This window comes from Littorina saxatilis, linkage group LG7, assembly GCF_037325665.1.
Source record: "Littorina saxatilis isolate snail1 linkage group LG7, US_GU_Lsax_2.0, whole genome shotgun sequence".
Taxonomy (NCBI): Eukaryota; Metazoa; Mollusca; class Gastropoda; order Littorinimorpha; family Littorinidae; genus Littorina; species Littorina saxatilis.
Genome location: NC_090251.1, coordinates 57,094,225 through 57,113,259, shown reverse-complemented (window position 1 = coordinate 57,113,259; position 19,035 = coordinate 57,094,225). Strand labels below are relative to the sequence as shown.

The window sequence follows — 19,035 nt, the reverse complement described above, 5'->3', positions numbered from 1 at the left end:
CGGGGACGGTGAATTAGCACGCCGGGACGTTATATAATAACATTCTGACTATCCTTTATGTATTTCTAAAAAAAAAAAAAAATTTTTTTTTTTACTTAATATTTTTTTTTTTTTTGTTTTTGTTTTTTTGTTGGTCAGAATGTTATAAAATAACGTCCCCGCGTGCTATTTAACCGTCCCCGCGTGCAGTAAAACTGTCCTCGCGTGTCCCCGCGTGTCCCCGCGTGTCCCCGCGTGTCCCCGCGTGTTTTAGACGCGTGTTTTAAGTTCGAAAAGCAGAAATCATTCATTGTAAATTAAGATTAGAGATAAGCGATTTAAATGCAGATATGTTTAAAAGACATTTGACAAATGATGTTTTCTGCAGGTGTGGTTTTCATGTTGAAAATTGTGAACACTTTTTATTTGACTGTCCATTGTACACGAATGTTAGAGCAACCACTATTGACACTCTACCAGATAATAATAATATTACTGTTTTGTGTGCTATGTACGGTAATAGTGACAAGTCCTTGGCTGAAAACACAGCGCTGTTTTATCAGATTCAGAAATTTATATTAGACAGCAAACGTTTTTGTTAACACCATATTATGTTTAGTCATTTTGTTACTAGAGCATTGAATTGATCTATAGTGGATGCAATCTCTCTCTCTCTCTCTCTCTCTCTCTCTCTCTCTCTCTCTCTCTCTCTCTCTCTCTCTCTCTCTCTCTCTCTCTCTCTCTCTCTCTCTCTCTCCCTGTATCTGATTGTCCTCTGTGTCTCTATGTGTGTGTCTCTATGTGTGTGTGTGTGTGTGTGTGTGTGTGTGTGTGTTTGTGTGTGTGTTTGTGTGTGTGTGCACGTGTGTGTGTGCACGTGTGTGTGTGTGAGTGTGCGTGTGTGAGATTTCCGTACCACTGTTGCTATAGTTATCGTTGTTGTTGTTTTTGTTTTCATTTGTTTAAATATCATGCATTTACAATATTGTCCGCCACATTACTCGTTTGTTTCTAAGAGCACATTTATAAGTTTATCTTGTTGTGCTCCCTTAATTACAATTTTCAATTACGGCTTTGTATTTATGCAACTGAATAAAACTGTTTAAACCAAACAGACTCGTCAAAAAAAAAAAAAAAAAAAAAAAAACACGCGGGGACACGCGGGGACACGCGGGGACACGCGGGGACACACGGGGACACACGGGGACGGTGAATTAGCACGCCGGGACGTTATATAATAACATTCTGACTATCCTTTATGTATTTCTAAAAAAAATAAAAAATGTTTTTTTTACTTAATATTTTTTTTTTTTTTTTTTTTTGTCAGAATGTTATAAAATAACGTCCCCGCGTGCTATTTAACCGTCCCCGCGTGCAGTAAAACTGTCCTCGCGTGTCCCCGCGTGTCCCCGCGTGTCCCCGCGTGTCCCCGCGTGTTTTAGACACTGTCTAAAACACGCGGGGACACGCGGGGACACGCGGGGACACGCGGGGACACACGGGGACACACGGGGACGGTGAATTAGCACGCCGGGACGTTATATAATAACATTCTGATTATCCTTTATGTATTTCTAAAAAAAAAAAAAAAATTTTTTTTTTACTTAATATTTTTTTTTTTTTTTTTTTTTTTTTTTGGTCAGAATGTTATAAAATAACGTCCCCGCGTGCTATTTAACCGTCCCCGCGTGCAGTAAAACTGTCCTCGCGTGTCCCCGCGTGTCCCCGCGTGTCCCCGCGTGTCCCCGCGTGTCCCCGCGTGTCCCCGCGTGTCCCCGCGTGTCCCCGCGTGTCCCCGCGTGTTTTAGACACTGTCTAAAACACGCGGGGACACGCGGGGACACGCGGGGACACGCGGGGACACACGGGGACACACGGGGACGGTGAATTAGCACGCCGGGACGTTATATAATAACATTCTGACTATCCTTTATGTATTTCTAAAAAAAAAAAAAAAAATTTTTTTTTACTTAATATATATATGTTTTTTTTTTTTTTTTTTGTTGGTCAGAATGTTATAAAATAACGTCCCCGCGTGCTATTTAACCGTCCCCGCGTGCAGTAAAACTGTCCTCGCGTGTCCCCGCGTGTCCCCGCGTGTCCCCGCGTGTCCCCGCGTGTTTTAGACACTGTCTAAAACACGCGGGGACACGCGGGGACACGCGGGGACACGCGGGGACACGCGGGGACACGCGGGGACACACGGGGACGGTGAATTAGCACGCCGGGACGTTATATAATAACATTCTGACTATCCTTTATGTATAAATTTCTAAAAAAAAAAAAAATTTTTTTTTTTTACTTAATATTCTTTTTTTTTGTTTTTTTTTTGGTCAGAATGTTATAAAATAACGTCCCCGCGTGCTATTTAACCGTCCCCGCGTGCAGTTAAACTGTCCTCGCGTGTCCCCGCGTGTCCCCGCGTGTTTCAGACAGTGTCTAAAACACGCGGGGACACGCGGGGACACGCGGGGACACGCGGGGACACGCGGGGACACGCGGGGACACGCGGGGACACACGGGGACACACGGGGACGGTGAATTAGCACGCCGGGACGTTATATAATAACATTCTGACTTACCTTTATGTATTTAAAAAAAAAAAAACTTTTTTTTTTTTACTTAATATTTTTTTTTGTGGTCAGAATGTTATAAAATAACGTCCCCGTGGGCTATTTAACCGTCCCCGCGTGCAGTAAAACTGTCCTCGCGTGTCCCCGCGTGTCCCCGCGTGTTTTAGACACTGTCCCCGCGATGCAGTAATGGCCATCAATGTTGCCATCAATGTTTAAAGATCAGCTCGTTATTAAAGTGTTTCTTTGTATGTATATCTACTTAACATACAACTGGGTTGAAGTACCGTAAATGTAACGTTTTGTTTCGTCATAATTCAACGGGTGGTTTTTTTATTGATCATTAACGTGGTATGTTGGCAGTTTATTGATATGTTGATTTCATTCTGACGTAACGTTTGCGGATGTGTTTTCAAGTGTTCTGTGTATGTGTGTGTGTGCTCTCATCAGCAGCAGCTTCCCTCAAAAAGGGTTCTTGATGATTGCAAATTTTTACCTCAAAATGTATGTTTTTTGTTCATTTTGTTTTCATTTCTTGTGTAAAACAAAATTATCAAATACTCAAGCATCGTGTAGCTTCATCACAAATAAGTCAATCAAAACGTTTCGTTTGAGAACTGACAGTTTGCTTGGTCAGTGTTATTTGTGCGTGTGAATTATTGGGGCATTTGATTTACATATCTGAATATGTTGCATAGTATGCACAAGATGTATGACATTATCCGGGCTTCAGTGTGTGTGTGTGTGTGTGTGTGTGCGCGTGTGTGTGTGTGTGTGTGTGTGTGTGTGTGTGTGTGTGTGTGTGTGTGTGTGTGTGTGTGTGTGTGTCAGGTTTTCTTCTGAGATATTAGGGCTTATCAAATCGGAGATCGTTCATGCCGTAAACAGCCATTTCTGGCTGCAAGGGATCGTGTTAAAGACACACCGTTTAAGTCTGATGGATTATTATTATCCTGGTCTACTCACTGTCATTCTCCTACTCCGAACCTGACTGCCGTGATTTGATATCATCAAAGAATGACAGACACTATCGACAAAACCTCAAAACGTTATGTCACAGACAAGAGTGGCGAGAGAAAGAGAGAGAGAGAGAGAGAGGGAGAGAGAGAGAGAGAGATAGATGTCACTTTTAACAAAACATATACAAAGATAAAGAATTAGAGACAAAGAAAGAGAGACTGAGAGAGAGCAAGAGAGAGAGAGAGAGAGAGAGAGAGAGAGAGAGAGAGGGGGAAGAGAGAGTGTGTATGTATGTGTGTGTGCGTGTGTGTGTGTGTGTGTGTGTTCGTGTGTGTGTGTGTGTGTTTGTGACACTGGTAAACATCTTCCTATCATCACGTAACTTAGTTAGTGCGGAGAACAGACAGAGTTCAAAAACAAGACGATATTTTTTTTTTCGTAAAAGGAAGGAAGAAAGGCCATGCAACACACAAAGCCATGGGTGACATTCATCTAGGGTCCTTACGAAAAAGAGCAGCACAAACACATTTTCACTTCACACAATTTTTATTTTATTTGAACGGAATCGTACTATTGCAGCAGTCACAAAAAAAGAAACAAAAATGGATAAACACTGATTCTCAAACAATCAGTCAGACATCATACATATTATACACCTATATAAAGAATGTAACAAATGATTCAGTAATTTCAGACGATGATGGGGTAACGACAATGTATTCGAACGTAGTGGCTCACTTACATCAAACACATAAACAAAAAAGATCAGTAAGGTCGATACTGATTTTGAAGCATTCACTCACAGGCACAACAAAACATAGACTGTTACAAATACTTCATTAATTACAGACTGAATTGGTTAATGTTAATAAGACAATTGTTTCCGTTTTTATTAGCTACATCACAAAAAAACATGTAATCTGAGGTAAAAGTTCGCAATCATCAAGAACCTTTTTGAAGGGAAGCTGCTGCTGATGAGTGCACATACACATACACAGAACACTTAAAAACACATCCGCAATAGTTACGTCAGAAATAAATCAAAATACTGATAAACTGCCAACAAACCCACGTTAACGTTAAAAACAACCGTTGAATTATGACGAAACAAAACTTTACATGTCCGGTACTTCAACCCAGTTGTATGTTTAGTAGACTTACAAAGAAACACTTTAAAAATGAGCTGATCATTAAACATCGATGGCCATAACTGTATCGCCAACAGCATGCAAGTGTGACAATTTTGAAATAAGTTCACACACACACACACACACACACACACACACACACACACACACACACACACACACACACACACACACACACACACACACATATGAATCACGCACACAAATCACACACTCATATCATCCAAACACACACTCACACACACATAAACACCCCACTCCCTTACACCACACAAACACACACACACACACACACACACACACACACACATACACACACACACACACACGCGCGAGAAAAAAGGTCGAAATGAGTGGATGACGTCATTAACGTAAAAACATCGTGACGTCGTCTAATTGCGCGAACATACAGCAGTAGTCTCGGAAATTCTACCCCAACAAAGCGGCACTGGGTGGCGTTGAATCAAAAATCGAAGATCCCACCAATCACTGTATATTAGTTAGTAGGCCTATGTTCCCAATTTGTGGTGAACTTCCATCCAGTCTGAGCACAAGATTCCGTCTTTATCATGTATTATGGACATGGACATTTCTCAAGTCGATCTTATTATGCGTTCTTGGGATCTTAGACGAGGAACCAAATCGAACAAAAAAATCTGTAATGCTGCGTCGCCCAAAACAAATAACGGTTTTGGGTGTGACGAAAAAAAGAACAGAGCCGGAGCGCTATGTAATTTATAGGCAGTTCTTCCAAACCCATTTAAAAAATATGACACTACCAGCCTGTTTCCGCAGATTGAGCCAGAATGTTTTGTTTTGGCAAATCGACGTTGCAGTTCCGGAGCAAATGATCTACATTTCTTTGCGAATTTGCGTTCAAACGTGGTTTTTTTCTCTCCATAATATAGCAATGCACAGCTCGAAAATATGACCAAGAACAAATCTACGGTACTTCGAAGAAAGAAGAATAACAACATTATTGTCCAATACGACTTGCAATTTACCGTGTGCGCTGTACAATCTCCCTACCTTTAAAGCAGACATAAAGCAGACCTCTTCATTTTCTTCCAAGGGGGAAATCGTTGGTCATAAAGTCTTGCAGGACCCAAACATACCTCTGCACGCTCACTTTTCTTTTCATAATTATGTTGCTTCGCAAAAATAAAATGTCATTGGTTTTCTCAACTTGTTATCAGTCAAAATTACCGAAGAACACAGAACTGGGAAATGACACTGATTGAAATACGAAAGATCTTCGACGGAGACGAAAGTTATAAATGACATGTGGTCACACCTAACTCGAGAACTAAGCGTCGCTCAGAACCAGCGCCCTTCCATTACTAAGTTAAGGAGTTTAATGCACAGTCGGTACTCCCGGGCAAATTTGATTTCATTTGACAGACACATGCATATAATAGTCTCTGAAACAACCTTTCTAGGTACCCAAAAGTGGCAGCAGCTATACACAATTTTAAGGCAAAGTAGACGTATTATTTTGAAAAATGCACTTCAGAACAAAAACTTTGTTGCAAAAATGTCAATACCAGTTTAACCGCAGACAGCAGAGTAAATATTTCTGAGAGAACTATCAAGTAATTGAAAGTACCTGTAATGATATAGCTCATTTGCAGAAAGTGTGAGAGTTCAGTTCCGAAGTACACCCCCTAATTTTGTAAGTCAAACTTATTATGCCATGAAAGCATTTTAAGAGGCACTATTACAGGTAAGGGTCGAGGATAATACACCGGATGTCTAAAACAAAGGTCAGTGGTGTTCGCATACAGGCAGCAGTGACTCGGGACAGAGAATAGTTGCAAGCAACAAGTGCCGCCGACCACTTTCTTTCCTTCAAGCCGGAAAGGAGCGATATGAATAAATTAACAAGTGACCTTACGCTAGGCCTGCGCAGTGCAATGGGCTATGGTATCATATCACAGGTGCACGTTTGGTTGGATGGTTATCACCGAATCGCTGTCAATGACAGCAACGTAGACGGCGCATCGCATCACGTGTGCCTTCTACGAAATCGCTACTGGGATTGGTCTTAAGTAAATTCCACAGGTCCAATGAAAAGTACCGTACTCGTCGTCATACAGACTGGAGTGCCGCGACAATTGGGTGGAAGTAACTTGGGCGGTGCATCATATCAGGGTATTTTTATAAGGCACGGCCTTATCCTAATTCGCCAAGACGCGGGGTGGACTGACACGATATCCACATATCCAATGAAAACACGTGCAAGTACGAACAGCATTCGTCGAGTTGAAAACTGGAGTGCCGCGAAACAAGCGGGTGACGCTGAGTAGGTGCAGGTCTCGTGAAAGAGCCAATCAGACAGCGATACCAACAGTAGACAACGATTCTACTGTCGACCAATAACCAGTACGTAATGATATTACTTCTTATGTTAATGCTAACTAGGAATCTTCCTTATTCTGCTAGTAAGATTTAGTAAGTGTGTGTGTGTGTGTGTGTGTGTGTGTGTGTGTGTGTGTGTGTGTGTCTGTGTGTGTGTGTGTGTGTGTGTCTGTGTGTCTGTCTGTGTGTGTGTCTGTGTCTGTGTCTGTGTCTGTATGTGTGTTTGTACCGGCACGGTTGGCCTAGTGGTAAGGCGTCCGCCCCGTGATCGGGAGGTCGTGGGTTCGAACCCCGGCCGGGTCATACCTAAGACTTTAAAATTGGCAATCTAGTGGCTGCTCCGCCTGGCGTCTGGCATTGTGGGGTTAGTGCTAGGACTGGTTGGTCCGGTGTCAGAATAATGTGACTGGGTGAGACACGAAGCCTGTGCTGCGACTTCTGTCTTGTGTGTGGCGCACGTTATATGTCAAAGCAGCACCGCCCTGATATGGCCCTTCGTGGTCGGCTGGGCGTTAAGCAAACAAACAAACAAAAAATGTGTGTTTGTGGTTTTACCGACAAATGGGGACGATTGTCACTGTACAGCAGTGAAATGGGGACGCTACCGTTAAATGGGGACGTGCGACCCCATTAGACTCGATTTGCGCAGATTGAGCGACCCCATTTGACTGCTGCCCAGCATCCCTGGGCGGGGATATAGCTCAGTTGGTAGCGCGCTGGATTTGTATTCAGTTGGCCGCTGTCAGCGTGAGTTCGATCCCAGGTTCGGCGGAAATTTATTTCAGAGTCAACTTTGTGTGCAGACTCTCTTCGGTGTCCGAACCCTCCCCCCGTGTACACTACATTGGGTGTGTACGTTAACGATCCCACGATTGACAAAAGGGTCTTTCCTGTCAAAATTGCTTAGGCACAGTTAATAATTGTCTACCTATACCCGTGTGACTTGGAATAATAGGCCGTGAAAGGTAAATATGCGCCGAAATGGCTGCAATCTACTGGCCGTATAAAATTTCATCTCACACGGCATCACTGCAGAGCGCCTAGAACTATACCCACGGAATATGCGCGATATAAGCCTCATTAATTGAAGCCTCATTGATTGATTGATCCCTGTGGACAAACGGACTTGATTTTCACACACATTTTTACACACATTTTAGCTCTGCACTTTGTGGTCGGCTCTACTAAACCATTTGTGATTGTTATCATGTGACTTCAAATGACTTTACAAATACTGTTTTCATCATAATTAAGTTTCTAGTGTTAAGTATGAACCGCGTAGGTGCCTTCTTGTTACTATTTATTTTAATAAAAGTCATAATACTACCAAGATAGTGGAGAAGCTTCATATTTCTTGTCTATCTCTCTCGGACACACTAACACACACGTACGAAGTAGCCTACCTTATGTTGTGTTATTTCTGTTGAAGAATGGGGGGGGGGGGGGTGAAGAGAGAGAGATAAGGATAAATGGTGGACAGTGATATCACTGATACACATTGCCCGTTGTGTTCTGAATGGTCTAAAAAGCAAAGCCTTCTATAAAAAATATATATATATATAAAAGATAAGCAACACGTAGCCTCGGAAGCAAGTGGACTTACAGTACTTGGTTTTACCAAAATATTTGGAAGAAGTGTTCTCAAGAAAAATGAAACAGTGGAAATAACACTACGACCTTGCACAAAGTGGAAATAAAGAATGGACATAGGGGTCGAAAGAGAGAGAGAGAGAGAGAGAGAGAGAGAGAGAGAGAGAGAGAGAGAGAGAGAGAGAGAGAGAGAGAGAGAGAGAGAGAGAGAGAACTCAGAACTGTTTATTGTACTAAGGCAACAAACTCATATAGAAGCCAAGGGGAATGCAACATAACACATACTACCAAAAGTCGAAATCGAAGTACAAAGTTTGCTGAAAACCGAAGCATGTAGCATGTACAATCGCGATCATTTCTCGCTGTTGGAAGTCCAAAAACGATTCTGTGAGCACATGTGGAAAAAGAGAGAGAGAGGGAGAAAGTGAGAGAGGCACACAGAGGCAGATAGAGAGAGAGAGAGAGAGAGAGAGAGAGAGAGAGAGAGATAGAGAGAGAGAGGGAGAGAAAAAAAGTGAGAGAGAGAGAGAGACAGGCACACAGAGGCAGATAGAGAGATAAAGAGAGAGAGAGAGAGATAGAGAGAGAGAGAGGGAGAGAGAGAGAGTGAGAGAGAGAGAGAGAGAGAGAGAGAGAGAGAGAGAGAGAGAGAGAGAGAGAGAGAGAGAGAGAGAGAGAGACGTAAGACGTAAGACGTAAGACATTTTATTGATTAAACACACAAGGTTCATTTCAACGGGGTGTGGGGAGGGGGGGGGGGTCAGTAATACATGCCGTGTGTTTGTATTTATGGACAATAACCCGGTTTTATCTCTTTCTCTCTAACATATACTCAAACGAACGCACGCACGCTCTCACTCTCTCTCACTCTCTTTCTCTTAAACCTAAAGACATATCCAGCGCATGAATTAACAATATGGAAAGGTGCAACGACAAAAAAGTTTTCAATGCTAACATACATTATCGGCTTTCAATCATGCTTTAGGCCTAAAAAAAAAAATAGGTGTGGTTACGGTAACCCGACCTACCCTATTTTTAGGAGCCGACCCTATAACTTTTTATTACATTTGTCAACAAAACAAACAAAAAACGAGTGCAGAAAACGCAATGAAAGCGAAAGCGCCCGAGTCGCACACTTATTTCCCTGTCAAGTAGGTTTAATTTGTACACATTAGAAAAAAAAGTTTAAAAAAAAAAAGTGATTGCCTACCTTCCTACCCTATTTTGTTTGGCTATGTTACCGTAACCACACCTATTTTTTTTTTTGCCTTATCGTTCCACGGCACAATCTCTCTCTCTCTCTCTCCCTCTCTCTCTCTCTCTCCCCCCCCTCTCTCTCTCTCTCTCTCTCTCTCTCTCTCTCTCTCTCTCTCTCTCTCTCTCTCTCTCTCTCTCTCTCTCTCTCTCTCCTCAAGTCGATATATCTCTGCAACAGTACTGTTTTTTTTTACTATTTCTGCTCTTACTGTTATCGAGTTTTATATCAACCTTTAATCTGTTTCTCGTTTGTACGACAAACAGCTTATTCACCAGATATCCTACATGGATTATCTTTCTCAATTTAATCTTGGATTTTAATCTCCTTCGCGTTTGAAACACGAACGGCTCAGCATGATAGAGATTTGAAGTTAGAATTACTACTGTTTTTCGCTAACAGATATGGCTGTGTTTGGGCAAGATGCATAACGCTTGCTTCAAATTAATGCACATTTATAATGGGGTTTAAGTGAGATTGTTTATGTTTCCTACTTTAACGAATGTTTTCAGATTTTCAACAAAAGAACGTTGTGCCTGCTATATATAGTTTGTAACCAAAGAGCATTTATCTATTTATTTTCGGGGTGTGTGTGTGTGTGTGTGTGTGTGTGTGTGTGTGTGTGTGTGTGTGTGTGTGTGTGTGTGTGGATGTGTGTGTGTGTGTGTGTGTGTGTGTGTGTGTGTGTGTGTGTCTTTCTGCTTTCTTGTGATTGTTTTGATCTGAGTTACATTCATTACTTTGTTTTACTTTTCAGAAACATGGCCACTTTGATAAAAAATATCCACACACAAAATATTATTGTAATTATGATTAATAATAAAACAAAGACAGCCAATCAAAAAAAGTCTCATTCTCTTTGTTCCATGAGGGGGGGGAAGAGAGAGAGAGACAGAGAGAGAGAAAGTGAGAGAGAGAGAGAGAGAGAGAGAGAGAGAGAGAGAGAGAGAGAGAGAGAGAGAGAGAGAGAGAGAGAGAATTGAATTGAACTTTATTTAACAAGGATTAAGATTTAAGGCTAAGTCTTTTCTTACAATCTGTCCTTGGGACGCATAGACACACAATTATATAATTAAAAAATAAAAAAAATAAAAAAGTTAACCAACAAAGGGAGGTCGGAAAACTTCAGCACGTGATAATACGGAGATTTAATAAACGAAACGTCGGGACGTTTCGTTTTGAAGTCGTGGTAAACGTCATCATTTCGTGAGTCTCTCGCTGGAAAGGTGAAGGTCAACTGAAACGGAACGTGGAACGTCAAAACGCAGTCACGTTTTCCACCCCCAAAAAACGAACAATATTTCGTCAACTTTTGTGAGTATTTTTGCACACTAACAGTTTTATTTGTTGGCCATTTTATGCATTGCTAGATTCATCAACCCTTTCACAGTCTTTCAGCGCTGAGAATGTGTTCATTGGAGGTAGACAACTGTTGTGAACTGAAATATTTTGAAGGGTGCTGATCCTGGTACATTTATCCAACTTCATGGTGAAGAAAGCAAATGGCGAAGCAGAAGTAGGTCATCGCATCGAATTTTTATTCTGGCTTCGTATGTGATTTTGTATAAACAAAGTCTGTGTGATTTATTTGGACTGAAAATAATCAAAGTATGCCCGATTCTGGACCACCTCCTAGGTTTTTTTTTCCCCATTCTGATCGAGGACAGACGTGATAATTTCACTTGAAGATTTATCGCCCTTCCTTCATTCCGAAACGAAACGTGAATACATCTAAATCTTGTCTGTGGCCTATGCCGTCTCGTTTCACGTTCCGTTTCGCGGGGTGACTCATTCACCAAACGAAACGAGCTGCAAAACGAAACGTGCTGTCTCTTGAATCTCCCTATTATATATAACGTCCCGGCGTGCTAATTCATCGTTCCCGTGTGTCTAAAACACGCGTGTCCCCGCGTGTCCCCGCGTGTCCCCGCGTGTTTTAGACACTGTCTAAAACACGCGGGGACACGCGGGGACATGCGGGGACACGCGAGGACAGTTTTACTGCACGCGGGGACGGTTAAATAGCACGCGGGGACGTTATTTTATAACATTCTGACCACCCAAAAAAAAAAATATATATATATATATATTAAGTAAAAAAAATTTTTTTTTTTTTTTTTTAGAAATACATAAAGGATAGTCAGAATGTTATTATATAACGTCCCGGCGTGCTAATTCACCGTCCCCGTGTGTCCCCGTGTGTCCCCGCGTGTCCCCGCGTGTCCCCGCGTGTCCCCGCGTGTCCCCGCGTGTTTTAGACACCCCCTGTGACTAAAACACGCGGGGACACGCGGGAACACGCGGGGACACGCGGGGACACGCGGGGACAGTTTAACGGCACGCGGGGACACGCGGGGACGGTGAAATAGCACGGCGGGACGTTATTTTATAACATTCTGAAAAAAAGAAAAAAAATTTTTTAATAAATAAATAAGTTACTTTTTTTTTATTTTTTTTTATTTTTAGAAATACATAAAGGATAGTCAGAATGTTTTTATATAGCGTCCCGGCGTGCTAATTCACCGTCCCCGTGTGTCCCCGCGTGTCCCCGCGTGTCCCCGCGTGTCCCCGCGTGTCCCCGCGTGTCCCCGCGTGTCCCCGCGTGTTTTAGACAACCCCTGTGACTAAAACACGCGGGGACACGCGGGGACAGTTTAACTGCACGCGGGGACACGCGGGGACGGTGAAATAGCACGGGGGGACGTTATTTTATAACATTCTGAAAAAAAGAAAAAAAAAATTTTTAATAAATAAATAAGTTATTTTTTTTTTTTTTTTTTTTTTTTTTAGAAATACACAAAGGATAGTCAGAATGTTTTTATATAACGTCCCGGCGTGCTAATTCACCGTCCCCGTGTGTCCCCGTGTGTCCCCGCGTGTCCCCGCGTGTCCCCGCGTGTCCCCGCGTGTCCCCGCGTGTCCCCGCGTGTCCCCGCGTGTTTTAGACACCCCTGTGTCTAAAACACGCGGGGACACGCGGGGACACGCGGGGACACGCGGGGACACGCGGGGACAGTTTAACTGCACGCGGGGACACGCGGGGACGGTGAAATAGCACGGGGGGACGTTATTTTATAACATTCTGAAAAAAAGAAAAAATTTTTTTTTTAATAAATAAATAAGTTAATTTTTTTTTTTTTTTTTTTTTTTTAGAAATACACAAAGGATAGTCAGAATGTTTTTATATAACGTCCCGGCGTGCTAATTCACCGTCCCCGTGTGTCCCCGTGTGTCCCCGCGTGTCCCCGCGTGTCCCCGCGTGTCCCCGCGTGTCCCCGCGTGTCCCCGCGTGTTTTAGACACCCCCTGTGACTAAAACACGCGGGGACACGCGGGGACACGCGGGGACACGCGGGGACACGCGGGGACACGCGGGGACACGCGGGGACACGCGGGGACACGCGGGGACACGCGGGGACACGCGGGGACACGCGGGGACACACGGGGACACACGGGGACGGTGAATTAGCACGCCGGGACGTTATATAAAAACATTCTGACTATCCTTTGTGTATTTCTAAAAAAAAAAAAAAAAAAAAAAAATTAACTTATTTATTTATTAAAATTTTTTTTTTCTTTTTTTCAGAATGTTATAAAATAACGTCCCCCCGTGCTATTTCACCGTCCCCGCGTGTCCCCGCGTGCAGTTAAACTGTCCCCGCGTGTCCCCGCGTGTCCCCGCGTGTCCCCGCGTGTCCCCGCGTGTCCCCGCGTGTCCCCGCGTGTTTTAGTCACAGGGGGTGTCTAAAACACGCGGGGACACGCGGGGACACGCGGGGACACGCGGGGACACGCGGGGACACGCGGGGACACGCGGGGACACACGGGGACACGCGGGGACACGCGGGGACACGCGGGGACACACGGGGACACACGGGGACGGTGAATTAGCACGCCTGGACGTTATATAATAACATTCTGAAAAAAAGAAAAATTTAATAAATAAATAAGTTAATAAAATTTTTTCTTTTTTTTTTTTTTTAGAAATACACAAAGGATAGTCAGAATGTTTTTATATAACGTCCCGGCGTGCTAATTCACCGTCCCCGTGTGTCCCCGTGTGTCCCCGCGTGTCCCCGCGTGTCCCCGCGTGTCCCCGCGTGTCCCCGCGTGTTTTAGACACCCCCTGTGACTAAAACACGCGGGGACACGCGGGGACACGCGGGGACACGCGGGGACAGTTTAACGGCACGCGGGGACACGCGGGGACGGTGAAATAGCACGGCGGGACGTTATTTTATAACATTCTGAAAAAAAGAAAAAAAAAATTTTAATAAATAAATAAGTTACTTTTTTTTTTTTTTTTTTTTTTTTTAGAATAACACAAAGGATAGTCAGAATGTTTTTATATAACGTCCCGGCGTGCTAATTCACCGTCCCCGTGTGTCCCCGCGTGTCCCCGTGTGTCCCCGCGTGTCCCCGCGTGTCCCCGCGTGTCCCCGTGTGTCCCCGCGTGTCCCCGCGTGTCCCCGCGTGTTTTAGTCACAGGGGGTGTCTAAAACACGCGGGGACACGCGGGGACACGCGGGGACACGCGGGGACAGTTTAACTGCACGCGGGGACACGCGGGGACGGTGAAATAGCACGGGGGGACGTTATTTTATAACATTCTGAAAAAAAGAAAAAAAATTTTTTAATAAATAAATAAGTTTTTTTTTTTTTTTTTTTTTTTTTTTTTTTTTAGAAATACACAAAGGATAGTCAGAATGTTTTTATATAACGTCCCGGCGTGCTAATTCACCGTCCTCGTGTGTCCCCGTGTGTCCCCGCGTGTCCCCGCGTGTCCCCGCGTGTCCCCGCGTGTCCCCGCGTGTCCCCGCGTGTCCCCGCGTGTTTTAGACACCCCCCAATAAACATGCCAGAACTGGGCCACTGCTGGCTTTTTGCTGGCAAGTTTGGTAAAGCTGGCCATAAAAAAACCAACACTGGGCCAATTATGGTTTGCCAACAAAGGCCCAGTTATGGCTTGCCATCACTGGCCCATCTCTGGCATTCCAGTAATATTGTCGGCCAGTAAAATGCCTTAATTGGCCCACTGTTGGCACGCCATTGGTGGCCCAGTGCTTGTTTGCCAGCATTGGGCCATAGGTGGCGATTTGCTGGCAATTATAGGTGGGTTTTTGCTGGCACGCCAGCAGTGGGCCAATGCTGGATAATTGCTGGCAAGAAGATCTGCGACAGCACAGCGGTATGACTTTCTCACTTGGAGTGACGTAATGTACAAACAAATGTCGAAATATCTTGATGTCACTCGTGATGATGACGCATTGTCAACTAAATCCGGCCCGCGGTGGTTCTGCAGATGTCCGGTTATTTGTTTTGCATTCAACTTCAAGGAATTTCCAAAGCACCTTCTTCGATTTCAGTACGCGTCCGATCTCCTCCGGCTAGAAGCAAGCGTGGTGAGTTTCACAAACAGTTGTGTGAGCAGGTCGTCGCAACGGCGTTAGATCTAGTATCTTCTTGTTCTTTTCCCCCGTTGTCGGTCTTTTTTTCAACTTTCTTCTGCTGGACGTTTGAGTCAGTTCGCAAAATATAATAGACTTTAAGAAGTCGTCCTCTCTGTAAGAAAGAATCTGCGTGCGCACGCGCGCGCGCGTGTGTGTGTGTGTGTGTGTGTGTGTGTGTGTGTGTGTGTGTGTGTGTGTGTGTGTGTGCGCGCGCGCGGTTGTGTGTGTGTGTGTGTGTGTGTGCGCCCGCGCGGTTGTGTGTGTGTGTGTGTGTGTGTGTGTGTGTGTGTGTGTGTGTGTGTGTGTGTGTGTGTGCCTTTTTCCTTTCTTTGTGTGATTGAGTTTGTTTTGTCTCTGTCAAAAGAAAAGCACCATAGGCATTACCATAAGCTTACTTGTAACCAAACAAATTGCATCTTGTGAATGTTGACATTGAGTATGTGTATTCACTCCAGGACAAAGATTTGTGCAAGTGTCTGACTGCCCAACTGGATAAGATGCAGCTCGCCTGGGTCTCAGTTCCTGAGAGAAACGCAAGAGAGCTGTCCGAGACAACGTAAGCTTCGCAGGTTAGATCAAAATACATATTCCTGTTGACCCCTTACTTCTGCTTGGCATTTTAGTCAGTTCAGAAAATATGATAGATTACAAGAAGTCGTCCTCTCTGTGAGAATGCCTCTGTGTGTGTATGTGTGTGTGTGTGTGTGTGTGTGTGTGTGTGTGTGTGTGTGTGTGCGCGTGTGTGTGTGCGCGTGTGTGTGTGTGAGCGCGCGCGCGCGCGTGCGTGCGTGCGTGTGCTGTTTGCTTGCATGCCTGCGTGTATGCTTGCGTTTGTTTGGTTGTTTGGTTGTGTGTGTGTGTGTGTGTGTGTGTGTGTGTGTGTGTGTGTGTGTGTGTGTGTGTGTGTGTGTGTGTGTGTGTGTGTGTGTGTGTGTGTGTGTGTGTGTGTGTGTGATATGGAATAATGAATTAAAACCAACAAAACTCGTTTGCTTTCATGTTTCAAGAGGTGAACGGCAGGAGGACTTGAGAGTTTCAATGGCTTACCGTAGGCTACGACGTCAGGACAAAGAAAAGAAGCGTTATCTCAACGTTGCGGATGCGAACAGAGAAATGACAGAATCAAGACAATCCTACGGAGGTTTACTGGGAAGTGAACAAGAAACATTCCTGCCTTTGGTCATCATGTCTCGAGTGTGAAATTTAGAACGCTGTACAAATAAAATAAAACAGTGAGCAACTGAAAACAAAGCGTACGTTTCTGTAATGTTTCGGTAATGAGTCGTTGCTGTTTGGAAGCTTTACATTTGTTTTGTTTTTAATATATATTACTGTATTGTTGTTGTGCCCGCTATAACTGCGTTGATGACGATATTCTGTCAAAACCACTGCCTTTACTTGCCAGATAAGTTACACGACAAATGTGATTAGCATTTCAATTGCATTTTACTGATGAATTTGATAATTACGCATATGCATATTGCTAATGTACAGCTTGACAGCATTGCCCTTTGCTTTATTTGCGCACGTCTTGCCGCCAGCATGGGTTGAAAAGTCCATTGATGTGCTGTGTTTTGTTATTGTTATTACATTCACAGTAAAAAATGACAAAACAAAGCATATTTATAGACTTCTAACAACCATCTATGGGCTAACAAGACTGTGCAGATCGAGTACATGAATAGAGCCGTCATTCTATCCGAATCAGTGGTATTGGTATATTTCCTGCAACTTATTGGCATTTTGCTGGCAATGGTAAAGACAGAAATATGGCATTTTGCCGGGCCACAACTGGCCCGGTAATTTCAGCAGGTAAAGGGCCATTAACGGAAAATATATGGAAAAAAGTTTTTTTTATATGGAACTAAAAACCTGCAAAATGCTGGCGAAATGCTGGCGAAATGCTGGCAAAATGCTGGGTTTTTGATGGCAAGCCATCAATAAGCCATCAAATAAATGATGGGTTTTTGCTGGCAAAATTCTGGCAAAATGATGGCAAAATGATGGCAAGCCATCAAAAAGCCATCAAATAAATGATGGGTTTTTGCTGGCAAAATTCTGGCAAAATGATGGCAAAATGATGGCAAGCCATCAAAAAGCCATCAAATAAATGATGGGTTTTTGCTGGAAAATTGCTGGCAAATTGCTGGCAAAATGATGGCAAGCCATCAAAAAGCCAGCAAATAAATGATGGGTTTTTGCTGGCAAAGTGCTGGCTTGCCAGTGATGGCCCATCAATTTGCCAATGTGCATACGGGTAATATGCCAGCATTGGGCCATAAGTGGGCCTTTGATGGCAGTAGTTCTGGCAACTGGCATTGCCATCAAAACGCCAGCAGTGGCCCAGTTCTGGCATGTTTATTGGGTAAAACACGCGGGGACACGCGGGGACAGTTTAACTGCACGCGGGGACGGTGAAATAGCACGGGGGGACGTTATTTTATAACATTCTGAAAAAAAGAAGAAACAAAATTTTTAATAAATAAATAAGTTAATTTTTATTTTTTTTAATTTTTTTTTAGAAATACATAAATTATAGTCAGAATGTTTTTATATAACGTCCCGGCGTGCTAATTCACCGTCCCCGTGTGTCCCCGTGTGTCCCCGCGTGTCCCCGCGTGTCCCCGCGTGTCCCCGCGTGTCCCCGCGTGTTTTAGACACCCCCTGTGACTAAAACACGCGGGGACACGCGGGGACACGCGGGGACACGCGGGGACACGCGGGGACAGTTTAACGGCACGCGGGGACACGCGGGGACGGTGAAATAGCACGGCGGGACGTTATTTTATAACATTCTGAAAAAAAGAAAAAAAAATTTTTAATAAATAAATAAGTTACTTTTTTTTTATTTTTTTTTATTTTTAGAAATACATAAAGGATAGTCAGAATGTTTTTATATAGCGTCCCGGCGTGCTAATTCACCGTCCCCGTGTGTCCCCGCGTGTCCCCGCGTGTCCCCGCGTGTCCCCGCGTGTCCCCGCGTGTCCCCGCGTGTCCCCGCGTGTTTTAGACACCCCCTGTGACTAAAACACGCGGGGACACGCGGGGACAGTTTAACTGCACGCGGGGACACGCGGGGACGGTGAAATAGCACGGGGGGACGTTATTTTATAACATTCTGAAAAAAAAAAAAAAATTAATAAATAAATAAGTTAATTTTTTTTTTTTTTTTTTTTTTTTTAGAAATACACAAAGGATAGTCAGAATGTTTTTATATAACGTCCCGGCGTGCTAATTCACCGTCCCCGTGTGTCCCCGTGTGTCCCCGCGTGTCCCCGCGTGTCCCCGCGTGTCCCCGCGTGTCCCCGCGTGTCCCCGCGTGTCCCCGCGTGTTTTAGACACCCCCTGTGACTAAAACACGCGGGGACACGCGGGGACACGCGGGGACACGCGGGGACACGCGGGGACACGCGGGGACAGTTTAACGGCACGCGGGGACACGCGGGGACGGTGAAATAGCACGGCGGGACGTTATTTTATAACATTCTGAAAAAAAGAAAAAAAAATTTTTAATAAATAAATAAGTTACTTTTTTTTTATTTTTTTTTATTTTTAGAAATACATAAAGGATAGTCAGAATGTGTTTATATAGCGTCCCGGCGTGCTAATTCACCGTCCCCGTGTGTCCCCGCGTGTCCCCGCGTGTCCCCGCGTGTCCCCGCGTGTCCCCGCGTGTCCCCGCGTGTCCCCGCGTGTCCCCGCGTGTCCCCGCGTGTCCCCGCG

At 44.2% G+C, this 19,035-nt stretch overlaps 1 long non-coding RNA gene across 1 annotated transcript in view; it reads right to left on the bottom strand.

The window, feature by feature from the left end:
• Positions 1 to 19,035, bottom strand: part of LOC138971888 (uncharacterized) — a 133,032-nt gene that overhangs the window by 89,582 nt on the left and 24,415 nt on the right. The gene's annotated exons all lie outside the window — the stretch shown is intronic.